This window comes from Colossoma macropomum, unplaced genomic scaffold (assembly GCF_904425465.1).
Source record: "Colossoma macropomum unplaced genomic scaffold, Colossoma_macropomum, whole genome shotgun sequence".
Taxonomy (NCBI): domain Eukaryota; kingdom Metazoa; phylum Chordata; class Actinopteri; order Characiformes; family Serrasalmidae; genus Colossoma; species Colossoma macropomum.
In genome coordinates, this window is record NW_023494784.1 from 4,736,869 (window position 1) to 4,751,972 (window position 15,104).

The following is a 15,104-nucleotide window of genomic DNA, read 5'->3' on the forward strand; positions in this document are numbered from 1 at the left end:
GGAGGAGCAGGTTTTTCCGGGTGACGACTATGGAAGTCCGTGACCAAACCGGGATCCAGTGCATCCCGTGCGGGAACCCAACACTGCTCCTCAGGGCCGTATCCCTCCCAATTCACGAGGCACTGGAGTACACCTCCACATCTCCAGGAGTACAGCAACCGACGAACAGCAATCTATCACCTGCGGAAGGGTTGGCATGACATCCGGCATGGCCTCATCCAGTGGCCCTGAAATAACAGGTTTCAATAAAGAAACATGGAAAGAGCGTAAGACTCTGAAACGAGGGGGCAAATCTAATTTGTAAGTCACTTCATTTATTTGTTTGAGCACTTTAAATGGGCCATTGTATTTAGGGTGCAACTTTTTACTTCCCTCAAAACTCTGAAGTCTCTTGTAGAGAACCAAACACTGGTCTCCAGGCTGATAGATGGGTGTTTCACCACGGTGGTGGTCTGCTTTCTTCTTATTCCTTTGGAGGGCGATCTCTATTTTCTGGTGGGTTTCTTCCCAAACACACTCACTCCTTTGCATCCAGGCATCGACAGCTGGGGCATCAGGGAAGATGCCTGTCCAAGGCATTCCTCAGCCCTCAAGAAGAATTTGGACCAGTCTGAGGGATTGTTAAGACAAAACATTCTAAGAAATTTCCCAAGTTTTTGGTTCATGCGCTCACATTGCCCATTAGATTAGGGATGATAAGTTAGACTAATAGATACTCCTACATGTTCGAAAAAGGCAGACCATACGTGTGAAGTGAATTGGGGACCTCTATTTGGTAAAATGTCCTCTGGGACTCCAAAGAAAACAAAAAAAAGAGAACAAAACACTTGATTAAATAGGACCTCAGCTGTTTGAAAGGCTGTAGGGATGGCTGCAAATGGGATAAATCTGACACTGCATGAGAACCGGTCAATAACAGTGAGTATGGTGGTATAGCCCTGTGAGTCTGGTAAGTCAGTGACGTAATCAACAGCAATGTGTGACCAGGGTCGAACCGGAACTGGCAAGGGAACTAATTTTCCAGAGGGTAGAGCCTTTGGGGTCTTGCATTGTGAACACGTGTTGCACGAAGCGACAAAAGAATGAATATCTCTGTTCATAGTTTCCCACCAATATCGATTAGACAACAGCTGTTGTGTACGCATTTCTCCAGGGTGACCAGAAGTAAGAGCGGAGTGGGCCCAGGTGATCAATCTATCATGAAACTGTAGGGGTACATAAAGCGTACCAGGAGGACACTGATTGGGGACTTCAAAGTTTTCTAAGGTTTTCCCAATTTCGTCATCTATTTCCCACTGTGCAGAGGACACAGTCACTGTAGGAGGCAGAATGGATTCAGGGTCGGATTGGTCTGAGTCAGCAGTACCATTTTGATGTAGACAGGACAAAGCATCCGATTTAGTATTTCTAGATCCGGGGCGGTATGTAATGTTAAAATTATATCTTAAAAAGAACAGGGACCATCTGGCCTGACGGGCATTGAGTTGCTTGGCATTTCACTAGTAGTCATTTTTGAAGTTGATTTTTGTGATCAGTTAATACAAGGAATGGGTGATTAGCTCCCTCTAGCCAATGATGCCATTCCTCCAACGTGAGTTTTCAGCCAACAGTTCATGGTCGGCTATGCAATAATTCTTCTCCGTTGGTGTCAATTTGTGAAAATATAACGCTTTGGGTGAAGCTTCAGCAGATTACCAGAATGCTGTGATAGAACTGCTCCTATACCAGCTTCAGAAGCGCCAACCTCTACTACAAAGGGTTCAGAAGGGCCAGGAGGCTTGAGGATAGGGGCTGTGGAAAAAGATTCCTTAAGCGCTTGAAAAGCTATTTCTGCTTGTTCAGTTCATTGGAGTCATTTAGGATTGCCTCTGAGTGAAGTGTTTAGGGGAGCAGCAATACTACATGAATGAAACAGTGATAAAAATTGGCAAAGCCAAGGAATCTCTGAAACTCCTTGACTGAAGATGGAGTTGGCCAATTAAGAACAGCATTCACCTTTTTGTCGTCCATGACGACCCCGTTGGAACTAATGACAAAACCTAAAAATGAAAGGGATTGGATATGAAACTCTCTTTTTCTCCTTTTACCTACAAATTGTTGTCTAGAGGTTTCTTAAGCACAGTATGAACATGGTTTTTGTGTAAATCTAAGTCAGGGGGGTACACAAGAAAATCCTCAAGTCTCTCAGAACGTCATTGATAAGAGCTTGGAACACAGAGGGGGTGTTCGAAAGCCCAAAAGGCATCACAAGATACTCATAATGCCCCATGGTGGTGGTATATTTATATATCCATAGCCAGTTCTTCCTCTTGAGTGAAAGGATTAACTCGGGATTTGGGAAGGACTGGATTTTCTATGAGATCTATAGCACAGTCATAGGGTCAATGTGGTGGTAGCTTGTGGAGTTGTGCTTTTCTAACCAAGGAAAACCTAGTATAAGTTAAAATTCTGATTGTTCGATGACTAGAAGTGAAATTTGTTCAGTATGCAGGGTGCTGGTTTTGATAAAATGGGTTGAGTCTTGGACAAAATGGCTCCCACAGGGGCTCCATCCAACGCTGCCACTCGCAATGTCTTTGACAGGTCTTCCACTGGAACCTGAAGTTGTTCTACTAGGTGGGAATGGATGAAATTCCCCTCAGCTCCAGAATCTACAAGGGCTGAAACGACAACAGACACCTGAAGACAGCAGACAATGGCTGGTGATAAAAATGACTTAGAACCAACATCTTTGTGGGAACACTCACCACATTAGCACATGGAGTATTCTCTATGTGCTTTCCAGGGGTTGGCGTCAATTTTATGGGTGGCCTGGTCCTGCAGTCCTGAATTAGATGACCGGCACCACCACAGTACAAACAAAGGCCGTCTCTCAGCTGTTGGAGTCTCTCTGCCTTGGATAAGTGGGAGGAGTCACATTGCATGGGTTCTTCATAGTCTTTGTGCACCAGGGGTTCCGAGGTGATTCTGGTTTTCACAGTACTTCTCCTTGAATGTTCTGTTTTGGTTTTGCAGCGGTTTTTCAAAAATTGATGTGGATAGTATTGAAGTGGATAGACAGGGTAATAATTTGATCTAAAGAAGATAATCGTCTCTGCATGCCTGTTCTGTTAAAATGCCCGAATGAGAAGGGCAGCTTCATTCCAGCCACTAATAAAAGTTGTGGAACTCCAAGGTGTATACAGAGCGGCTGTCCTGAGGGAGGTTTGTTAAAATTTCCCCACTGATCTTTCCTTCATAGGGGTGATCGAATATGGTCCTGAATTCCTTCAGAAATTGGCTGTACGACAAATTATGAACATGAGACCAACTGGCCGTAGCCCATTCTAAGGCTCTGTCTGACAAATGTGAAACCAAAAATGATATTTTAGCGTGATCTGGGCTAGCGGGTGAATTATCAAAAAAGAGAGCATTAGAGCAGAAACCCGCAACATTTATTGGGGTTGCTATCAAATTTGTCTGGCTTACTCACTGGAAACAGAGCATTCAAAGTTTTAGCTTGGGTTGGAGGACTGATGGAACTCACTTCCGGCTTGGCTGTACTGAGGGTATGAAGTTGAATGGTGAGATCCTTCACACAGTTAACCAGTAACGCCAGCTGAGCTTGTTGCTCTGACTTTTCATGAGCTAAGGACTCAAGGGAACGAATACCCTGGCTAATACTTCTTGGTGTCGGCCAAGCAGATGTCCTTGCTCAGTGAAAGCTTTCTGAAAAGCCTCCGGATCCGCCATCTGCATGGTTGTGAGGTATTATTTAATATGACAGAATGAAACAGACGCTCGTGGGTAAAAGTTGAATAAGAGGCTTTATTGATGTAAATGTAATCCAAATGATGTAATCCACAATCAAAGTCACAAACCAGGCAAAGGTCAAATCCAAAAAAGAGAAAAAATACCTCGCAAAGAACCTATCCTACAAGCCAGGGCTTTATACTAATCAATGAACTACAGGTGAACATGGTCAGTACTCTGCAGAGTTAGAGCACTGATTGGAGCGCGTGAGTGAGGCAGGAGTCACGTCACGTGATCCCCCAGGGGGTTCTGGGAGATGGAGTCCAAAGAGACCTCAGAGCCGAAGGGAGTCATGACATTCGCCATCCCCAGGCATTAATTTCACTGAAAATCTGTAGGTAGATCTGCATTCAAATTTGAAAAAAATGTCATCTTTAAGTTTGTTCAATATAAAGATGGTGTTAACATTTTTCACTTAGAAAATTAACAAAACAACAACATAATTATTTTTGCAGAAGCAGCTGGTGGACATTCAGAAGAAATACCAGCATAAAATCCAGGAAAGAGAGAAGGAGATTCAGGAGCTGAGGAATGCTGTGATGTATCATAAGGTGAGGTCGATTTCTAGAAGAAATGATTTTTATAAAAGCTAGATTTCTAGAAAAAAATTCTGTTTTAAATTGAAAAGAAAAGAAAATTGTAGAAAACAGTGATATAATTTTATAAACTAAGTTGTTAGAATTTTTGATTGCAAAGGACATTTTCAAGTATTTAGAAATAGTTTGAATTGTATAAATTACTGGAAAAAAACAAAAAGTTGTTAGAATTTTTGTTTGATAAGCACTTTTTTTAAGTGTCAGTAATTCCCTATCTGGCCACTAGAGGACTCTCCTTGAATACTCTCCAAGCTGAGACAGTTTGAAGTATTGCCAGTTCCTTGAAGTCAAGTCAAGTCTGCTTTTATTGTCAATACTACATTATGTACAGGACATACAGATTATTGAAATTGCGTTACTCTCAGACCCCATGGTGTAGCAATAACATCAAATAGATGGTAAACAGGAAAAGTTTGAATTTAAATAGACACTAAAAAAACACTAAACACTAATTGTAAAAAAATAAACATTAAACATTAATTGTAGAAAAATAGAATAATAAAAAATAATATAAATATAAGAAGGTCCTGAAATAACATTAAAGTGACTCCTTCATCTTCTTCATCAGCGCAGTCCCTCAGCACACAACCGGGTATGTTGTCAGGACCAGGAGCTTTTCGAACATTGATCCTGCTGAATGATCTCCTTACACTGACTGGGCACAGCATCAGCACCTGGTCTCCAGGAGGGGGTGGGATCTTCGGGGTAGGCATGTTGTTATCTGCCTCAAACCGGGCAAAGAACTTGTTAAGCTCATTCAGCAGAGAGGTGGAGCTGTCACAGGTCTGCGGTGGGGGCTTGTATTCTGTGATGGTCTGTATCCCCCGCCACAGGCTCTGTGTATCTCTGCTGTCGCTGAAGCGATGGGCTATCCTCCTGGAGTACTGCCTCTTTGCCTTTCGGATGCCACGGGACAGGTTGGTCCAAGCTGCCCTCAGGCCCACCTCATCTCCTGCTGAGAAGGCAGCATTCCTAGCCTTCAGTAGCCTGTAGACCTCCCCTGTTAGCCATGGCTTCTGATTTCCCCAAACTGTGATGGTCTTGAGAACAGTCACGTCCTCATTGTACTTGGAGATGTAGCCAGTGACTGTGTCGGCATACTCCTGGAGATCTGTGGTGGTGTTGCAGGTTGCCGCTTGTTTAAACACATTCCAGTCTGATGTGTTAAAACAGTCTTTAAGTGTCTCTGAAGACCCTTCACCTGTACCTGCTTCCGAACTGGTTTGGTGACTTTAACCAGTGGTCTGTATGCTGGCATTAGCCTAACAGTGATGTGGTCAGAGGCACCAAGGTGGGGGAAGGGAATGGCCTTGTAAGCTTCCCTCTGGGTGGTGTAAACATGGTCCAGTGTGTTTTTTCCCCATGTTGGAAAGTCAATGTGTTGATATATTTTTGGAAACACACTCTTTGGGTCTGCATGATTGAAATCTCCAGCCAAGATGAGAAAAGCATCAGGGTGGGCTGTCTGCGGCTCACTTATGTGCCGCTTGAGCTGAATGGCTTGGTCCGGGACGTTGTTACTGAGCCATGTTTCCATAAACACAAATACATAACTGTCTCTCACAGACTTCTGGGTTGTGCGTAGCAGGCGTATGTAGCCCAGTTTGTTGTCCAGTGAGCGTACGTTGGCCAGTAGCATGGTGGGGATGGCCGGCTTATGTGGGCTAGCCGCTAGCCTAGCTCGGATACCTCCGTGCTTACCCCTCTTCTGCTTCTGCTCATGCCGCTTGTAGCGCCTCCACTCTGGGTGAGATGCAGGAATGGGGGGGCAGTGTTTGTGCCGGACTACTAAGCAAACCGCAGACTTGTAGCTCTTCTTTGTGCTGCGAGTTTAACTCTAAAAATGAGGTTCTGCCAATGTCAAGCAGGAACTCGTGGGTGTATGTACGCTTCAAGACAGGTAAACGCGACGAAGATGTACAAAAACCCTGTGACTCGCAGGACAAAAAACACAAAAACACCATTTTGTCGGGAGAGAGAGAAGCCTCAGTGTGTGCACGCGCCACCATCTTGGAATGTGGACTGAGTGTTTGTTTTGTTTGTGTCTCTGGTGTTTTGAATTTCTGCCTGATTTTTTGGAATCTGCTTTTGCTTTTTATCCCTTTTGTTCTGTCTGTCTGGCCCTTTGGACTGACTTACTGTTATGACCTTTTTACCTTGGTTTTTTCATATGAGTGTTGTTAATAAACCTGCACATGGATCCCTCACAACCTTCTGAATCTGCATTGTCACAGAATACTTTGCCATTCTTGGATCCAGCAGGCACACAGGAGCTTCAAGAAGTGATAATTGCTTGGGGAGGCTATTGGGATCACATGAACAACACCTACAGCAACTCAATCGCACCATGAAGGAGCTCATTCACTCCATTAGAGCCCTGTTGCCACAATCAGCACCTCCTGCTCCATCCAAGCTCCCCTTCATATCACAAGCCTTCCACCAATATCAGCTCCCCTATCCATCCCGGAGAAGTACAATGGAACTCCTGAATTATGCTAGGGCTTTTTGATGCAATGTTCCCTTTATTTCAGCTATTTGCCAGCAGCATCTAAAATAGCATTTGTCTGCTCACAGGAAAAGCCCTGAGGTAGGCCACTGCAGTTTGGAATGCTCAATCTTCTGATAAGCAGACATATTTCCTATTTGAACAAAAATTCTAAGAGGTGTTTAATCTTTCATGCACTGGTAAGGATCTGGGAGAATAACTCCTCCTTATCAAACAAGGAAAAAAACACAGCTGTAGAGTATTCACTTACATTTTAGCACCCCAGCAGCTGAAAGTGGCTGGAATGACAAGGCTTTAAAAACTGTATACTGCACTGGCCTTAATGAAGCACTAAAATCTGAAATGGCTTTCAAGGATGTTGCTCTTACCTTGGATGGACTAATTAAACTGTCATTTACTTTGGTGGGTTCTGTCCAAAATCTCAACCCCAGCACACAAATTTTCTCCTTCCACACATTTAAGAAAGGATTTTGTTTGTATTGTGGCGAAAAGGGTCATTTCTGGGAAAATTGGAAAGCCCTGAAAAGAAGAACTTCCTTCTTAAGAGTGCTAATGACATGCCACTGGTTAAAAGACTTTGGAGCAGCTGGACATTTCATTGACTGATTGTTTGCTGCATCCTGATCCATTCCCCTCATCACTTGTAAATTAGTCCTTAAAATCAAGGGCATAGATGGCCAACCTATAGACACAGGCACCATTACTGACACCACTACCCCTTTGAAACTCACCATTGGCTTATTCCGTACTGGAACAGCATTATTATTTGTTATAGACTCCCCTGAAAATCCCATTGTGTTAGGATACCCATGGCTAGCCACTCATACCCCCACCTTTCCTTGGGCCACATGAGATCTCACACATTGGAGTCCTCGTTGCTACACCTGCTGTCTGGCCCTCCCATGCCTCACCACTTCCATTGAGAGCCCAGACACACAAAAACAAGTCCTGCTCCCTGGTGAATATTCTGACTTTTCTGTGGTCTTTAGTAAAACCAAAGCTGCACAGATACCCCTCACCATCCCTGGGACTGTGCTATAGAATTGCTGACAGGTACCACCCCTCCTAAGATCTGAGTTTACCACCTTTCCATTCCTGAAACCTCTGCAATGGAAAAAACATTCAAGAAGCACTTGAAAAAGGGTAAATCCATACCTCTACTCCTGAGCCACAACAGTGTCTTTTTTTGTTGAGAAAAAAGAAGGTGGGTTGAGACCATTTGCATTGATTACCGGGGCTGGAATGCCATTACTGTAAATTATAGTTACCCTCTCCCTTTAGTGCTTTCTGCCTTAGAACAAGTTTGCCAAGCCACAATCTTTACCAAATTGGAACTCCACAGTGCCTATAATTTGATTTGCATTTGTGAATGAGATGAATGGAAAATGGTATTTGTCACTATAAGTGAGCACTACGAGTACACGGTAATGTCATATGGTAAACGCCCCTTCCATGTTCCAATCATTCATCCGGTCAAGTACTTTGTGACATGCTTAACCAATGGGTCATTGTATACATAGATGACATCCTAATCTACTCAAAAACAAGGAAAAAACACATCACTCATGTCAGACACATATTGAAACGACTACAAATCATCAGCTGTTTGTAAAGCTTGAGAAATGTGAGTTACACAAATATGTGATTTCCTTTCTGGGTTACATCATCAGTGCTCAAGGGGTTTCTTGGGTTTGCTAATTTTTATTGGCGATTCATTCATGGTTTCAGCTCAATTGCCACTCCCTTGACATCCTTGTTACAAGGAAATCACAAATCTCTCAAATGGAATGAAGCTGCTGATAATGCCTTTAAGGAACTAAAGTCCAGATTTACTACTGCTCCCATCCTGACACATCCAGACCCTACCCAACTGCTCGTTGTAGAAGTAGACACATCTGACACGGCAATGGAGGCTGTACTATCACAACATAACGCTACACCCGTGAAAATGTATCCATGTGCATTCTACTCCAGAATGCTCAACCCCCAGAATGAAACTATGATGCTGGTAACAGAGAATTATTAGCCGTTAAGGCAGCATTGGAAGAATGGAAGCATTGGTTAGGGGCCCTTTATCCATTCATGATTCTCACTGATCACCGAAACCTTGAATACATAAAGGCAGCCAAGTGCTTAAACCCACGTCAAACTGGGGGGGGGGTGGGGGCCCTTTTTTCACCAGATTTAACTTTACTCTGACCTATCGACCTGGATCTAAGAATACCAAAGCGTGTGCTCTCTCATGCCTCCATGAACCAGATCATGCCCCAGTCAGTTACGAAACCATCATCCCCTCTTCCTGTATAGTGGCTCCCATAAGGTGGGAAATCATAGATCAAATACAACAGGCACAAGCATCTGATCCGACACTCACCAACTGCCCATGTGACAAGCTTTATGTTCCCCATGCACTTTGTACTACATTATTCAACTGGGTACATTCATCGCTGAGCTCGGGGCACCCTGGCATCCAACGCACACATCTGGTAAGGAATAATCTCGGTGGTTTTCGATGAGTAAAGATGTAACAGATTTTGTAGGGCTGCTGGAACCCCTCCCCATGGTCCCATTTGTCTATTGATTTTATGCCGTACCTCCCTTCCTCCCAGGGACATAAAGTCATCATGGTGGTCATTGACCGTTTCTCCAAGGGTTGTCAACTCATTCCTTTAAGTAAATTATCTACGGCCATGGAAACTGCTGAGATGCCGTTTCGTGAAGTATTCTGATTTTATGGTCTCCCAGAAGATATTGTTTCACACTGGATTACCCAGTTTACCTCTCATGTCTGGCAAGCCTTTTGTAAATTGTTGAACATCAGTCAGCCTATCTTCTGATTATCATCCCCATTCCAACAGTGAAGTATGTATATATAGCAACTCCCAACATGACTGGCGCTGTTATTTACCCTGGGCCAAATGTGCACAAAATTCACTAACCCATACTTCCACAGGTCTAACCCCATTTCAATGTGTGCTAGGGTACCGACATCCTCTCTTTCCCTGGTCTGGGGAGCCCTCCAAAGTTCCAGCCATAGACAACTGGGTGAGAAGAGGTGAGCAGACATGGGAGGAAGCCCATGTTCGCCTACAGAGAGCAATAAGAACAGAGAAAATTCAAGCTGACCATTGTCTCAGAGACTGCCCTACATATGAAGGAGGTCAGAGAGTATGGTTGTCCACCAAGGATTTGAAATTAAAATTACCAAGTAAGAAACTAAGTCCCAGAAATATAGGACCTTTTAAAATTGTCAGGAGGATTAATCCTGTTTCCTACTGGCTTCAGTTACCTGCCCATTATAGAAAATCACCCACTTTTACGTTTCACTACTCAAACCTGTTTCTACTACTGGTCGTTAAGTTTCTACCCCAGTGGAGGCCCCCCCCGACCTTGGACGTTGATGGGTCACCTGCGTACCTGGTCCGGGCCATGTTGGATTCTTGGCGGTGTCGTAGAACTCTCCAATACTTGGTAGACTGGGAGGCTTGGTAGACACGTCTGAATATATTCTGGACCCCTGTCTCATCAGGGATTTTCACTGAGCCCATCCTGACCCATGACCACGGGGTCAACCCAAGCAGCGGGGCTCCTTGGCATCGGGGGGAGCTACAGTATTGTCAGTAATTCCCTAACTGGCCACCAGAGGTCTCTCTCAAGTACTAGCCCTGCTCACAGGATCAAGCCACCTGCACCTCATTACCTCCCTAATCAGTCTCACCTTAAATCCTCCCCAAACTCAGCCAGTCAGTGGAAAGTACTGTCAGTCCCTTTAAGTCTGAGTACTGAGCATTTGTTTTGTTTGTCTCTCTGGTGTTTTGAACCTCTGTCTGATTTTTGGAATCTGCTTTTTGAGCTCTTCGGACTGATTTACTGTTATGATCTTTTTACCTTGGTCTTTTTAGTAAGAGTGTTGGATTACCCTGTTGTTAATAAACCTGTGCATGGATCCCTCACCAACTTTCTGAATCTGCTTTGTCTCATTACGAAGCAGTTTGTGTTTGAACATTTTGCATGTTGATGTTAGTGTTAATGTTGCTGTATTAAAGGGTGCCTCTCTCTGTGCTGTATCAGAGCTCTGCTCAGGCAGCACTGAAGGACACTGAGAGGATCTTCACTGAGCTGATCTGCTGCATTGAGAGAAAACGCTCTGAGCTATCAGAGCTGATCAGAGCTCAGGAGGAGGCTGCAGTGAGAGGAGCTGAAGGAGTCCTGGAGAGACTGGAGCAGGAGATTGCTGAGCTGAGGAGGAGAAACACTGAGCTGGAGCAGCTCTCACTCACTGAGGACCATCTTCATTTCCTCCAGGTAACAGCAGTGTTAGTTTCAGCACGAGATGCCTTTGATTCAAGAAAGAAAGAGTTTGATGATCTGTTGGTTTAAGAGCTTGTATGTGTGATTTCTTACATAGCTTAGAGTTTTACTGATATTCTATGATCTCTCACTGCTCTGTGTGTAGTGGTTGGTGTAGTGTAGTGGGTAACACCTCTGCTTTCTATGCTGTAGACTGGGGTTCCATACCCTCCTGGGTAAGCACCCTACACTATCCCAATAAGAGTCCTTGGGCAAAGCTCCTAACACTACCTTTGCCTACCTGTGTAAAATGATAAAATTGTACATCGCTCTGGATAAGAGCGTCTGCCAAATGCCATAAATGTAATCTCTCTCTGTGTCTCTGTGTAGAGTTTCCAGTCTCTCTCGGCTCCTCCTGTATCTGCAGTCTTTCCCTCCGTCACTGCCCGTCCTGTCCACTCTTTTGAGAAGGTCATAAAGTCTGTGTCTCAGCTGAGGAGTATAGTAGAAAAATTCTGTGAAGAGGAGATTAGAGACACATCATTTCAGGGTGAATTAAACTTAAGCTTTACTAACATATATAAATAAATTCTAAAAATACCCATTGTATCAAGACGCTGAAGCAGCTGAAGACTGTGTTTGTACAAGTGCAATATATTGTTTTTGTATATTGTAGTCCAAGATAGTAGCAGGAAAAAGAGAGAGAGGATATCACTATTTATACACATTCTTTCTCTGTTTTTTCATTAATTCATTGTAAACATGTTTATCTTGTTTTGACTCAGATTTTCTCTGCACTGTAACAGTTTGAAGTAAATGTACATCTCAGTGCTTTAAGCCATTGAAGTAATTATGTTTAACTGTTCCAACAGTGAAAGAAATCCAGATTATTCCTTCTGAACCCCGAGGGAGAAAGGATTTTCTACACTGTAAGTCTGATTCACACTCATATGGGTCATATGACTGATCAGATATTTCTGTTTTTGTGGCGGTAGCTATAAAACCTGAGAGAAGGTTGTCTGTAAACTCAATCCAGATTTCTCTGAAGATACTGGATACTGTCTCACTCAGTGATGCTCATTGGGGAGCTGATTTCTGGAAAAGCCACGTTTCTGGATTAATGATGATTTGGGACAATGTCTGCTGTAGACAGTGATACATACATTTTAGTGTTGAGAAATGAATTTTATTGAACTGAATGTTGTGTTTATTGTCCTCAGATTCCTGTGAGCTCACACTGGATCCAAACACAGTGAATGAATGTCTCCGTCTGTCTGAGGGGAACAGAGTGGTGACCTACAGTGACACGGTCCAGCCGTATCCTGACCATCCAGACAGATTTGAACATTTTGTCCAGGTTCTGTGTAGAGAGAGTGTGAGTGGACGCTGTTACTGGGAGGTTGAGTGGAGTGGGAATGGGGGGGGTTGATATTGCAGTGTCATATAAAAACATCAGCAGGAAGGGTCATACTGAGTGTATGTTTGGACATAATAATCAGTCCTGGAAATTAATGTGCTCTGCCTTCAGATTCTCATTCTGGCACAATAAGAAAGAGACTGAAATCTCCGCAGTGCCCAGCACTTATCGAATCGGAGTGTATGTGAATTACAGTGCAGGAACTCTGTCCTTCTACAGCATCTTAAAAACAATGACCCTCCTCCATAGAGTCCACACCACATTCACTGACAACATCTACCCTGGCTTTTCTGTTTGTTCTGGATCTAAAGTTAAACTGTGCAGCTTAATCCATAGGTAATATTGAAAAATGTGGATCTGATTACCTTCCAACACACCAAACTATCATTACAATGGAAATAATCTAGAAATTATGTAGATGTTCCACATTTTTCTTGTATTTATTTTCTTCTGAGATCCACTTTATGCTTTTGTTATTTTAAGGATATGAATAGTCGTAATTCGTTCCTACATGACCATTTTCCAATTTATTTTCATCCATTAGAAAGAAACAAGTTCCTTTAATTATTGTGTCTTTAGACTGATATATGTAACTGTTCTCTGTTGATGCTGTCCTGTACTGTGTCTTGTTCTAAAAGTAATTTGGACTGAAGTGTAGAACAAACTGCTGAGTTCAGACTGAAATTGGAAATAGTGAACTTCAGCCACTTCAGATCAAGTCAGTAACAAACCCACTGCCACCACTAGGGGGAGGCAAAGAGCTGCCTTACAGTAATTAGTGGCAACCAATCACACCCGTGTCTGCCTCTACATAAAGGCAGCCCTTTGTATGCTCTGTGCTGTCTTGAGTTCCCCTTGCCATGTGCAAGTCTGAAGTCTACGCTGGCAGTTTGACGAAAGACCCCTGAGAAGTGATGCTCATACTGAATCATTCGAAATGATTGAGGTGGTGATGGACAAAATGAAGCCTCATAAAACAGTGAAGTGTTCAAAGCAGTTTTGCTGAAAAATGGTTTGATGTTTTTAAACGTTTGACACCCGTATGTCTAGGGACATCTACTAGCCCATCCTTAAATCTGTCATTCTGACTGTATTGTGTAATGTTTTTTTTTTCATTTTATTTGTTCATCCATTGTAAAAAATGATTAAATAAAAATGTATTGAAAAAATGTATGGAAAGAAAGACTGTTTTTTTCAAGATTGCAACAATAAAGGAAAAGATATTCAATTATTAAGCTACTTCATCTATTAAAGTAACAATTGTTAGACTGATTATTGTGATTTTACATATCATATAACTTTATTATATAATTATTTTGATTATCAGTAGTTATGCTATATGTTGAGGGGGGGCTCTTAATTGTAAAAGTGCAGTTGAAAAGTTAAACACTGCGATTGTGCTTATGTCACTGGAAGTTGACTTGGGAATCAGAAAGGGCAGCCACATCTTTATTTTTCAGAATTTTTAAAAGAAAAGGCTTTGCTGGGCCTAAGACAACTTGATTTATTGCTCGTCATCTTCACAGCTTTAGAAAAAAATACATTCACAGGTAACTGTTGCTGGCTTGTGAATATTATTTGGCTCTCTGCACACAAAAACCTGTTACATTACATTTAAACAATCTGGGAGTTTGTGGATGGTCCCTTCGGGAATCTGGACTCAGCCAATGCGTTAATCACAGGACGAAGCTTCAGCGTTCTGTGAGTCATTCACATTCTGAAGCTTTGTTTGTGATCATGTGACATTTGTATTTGAAGGCAATGTTTTGAAACACCAACTTAAGCTCGACTTAGATTTGAAACATTAATATAGAACTATAGGACTGATTTATTATAGAAAAATAAATCAGTCAGTTCTGAAATCTGGATTTCACGTGTGATCTGACATCATGTAGGCTAACACTATCTGTAATGTTTATATATGTATATTTTACTATACATTCATATATGTGTGTTTTGAACCTTTTTAAAACCTTTGCTTTGAACACAAGAATTCTAAAAGAATGAAAACTTTCAAGAATGTCTTGCTTGTTTCTACCATCTCTACCCACAAGTTTATCTCTCTGGTTTCCTGATCCTCTTGGATTTTCTCTGATTTTTTTTATTTTCACTTTCTTGAAACAGTTATTCTTCAAGTTTAAGTCAGTGAATTCTGGCTTTCAAGGCCAAGATGGCGCCGGTGTGTCTCTTGGCTAGCTGAAAAACACACTGTACAATGAATGCTAGTTGCATGATCACACTAGTTTATCTCTTGGTTTCTTGAAAGAGTTTTGAAGTTAGTTCTGTTAAGAGAGACTGATTACAGTATACAGTGTGACAGAGTGCAACACAGACTCGGGCAGGTTGAGCTGTTACAGCCTCACTAAAAAGGAGAAACCAGAAAGGTAACAGAGACATGAAGTTCCCTGAGATGTCAGCACCCCTCCGCTCCACCGTCAACAAACCTGAGTGAGTGTGTGAGGTAGCGGGACGAAAACAACCTTGAAAAACAGGAACTACATTA

At 42.6% G+C, this 15,104-nt stretch overlaps 1 pseudogene; it reads left to right on the plus strand.

The window, feature by feature from the left end:
- Positions 1-13,679, plus strand: part of LOC118811923 — a 36,854-nt pseudogene extending 23,175 nt beyond the window's left edge.
- The last annotated feature ends 1,425 nt before the right edge of the window (positions 13,680-15,104 follow it).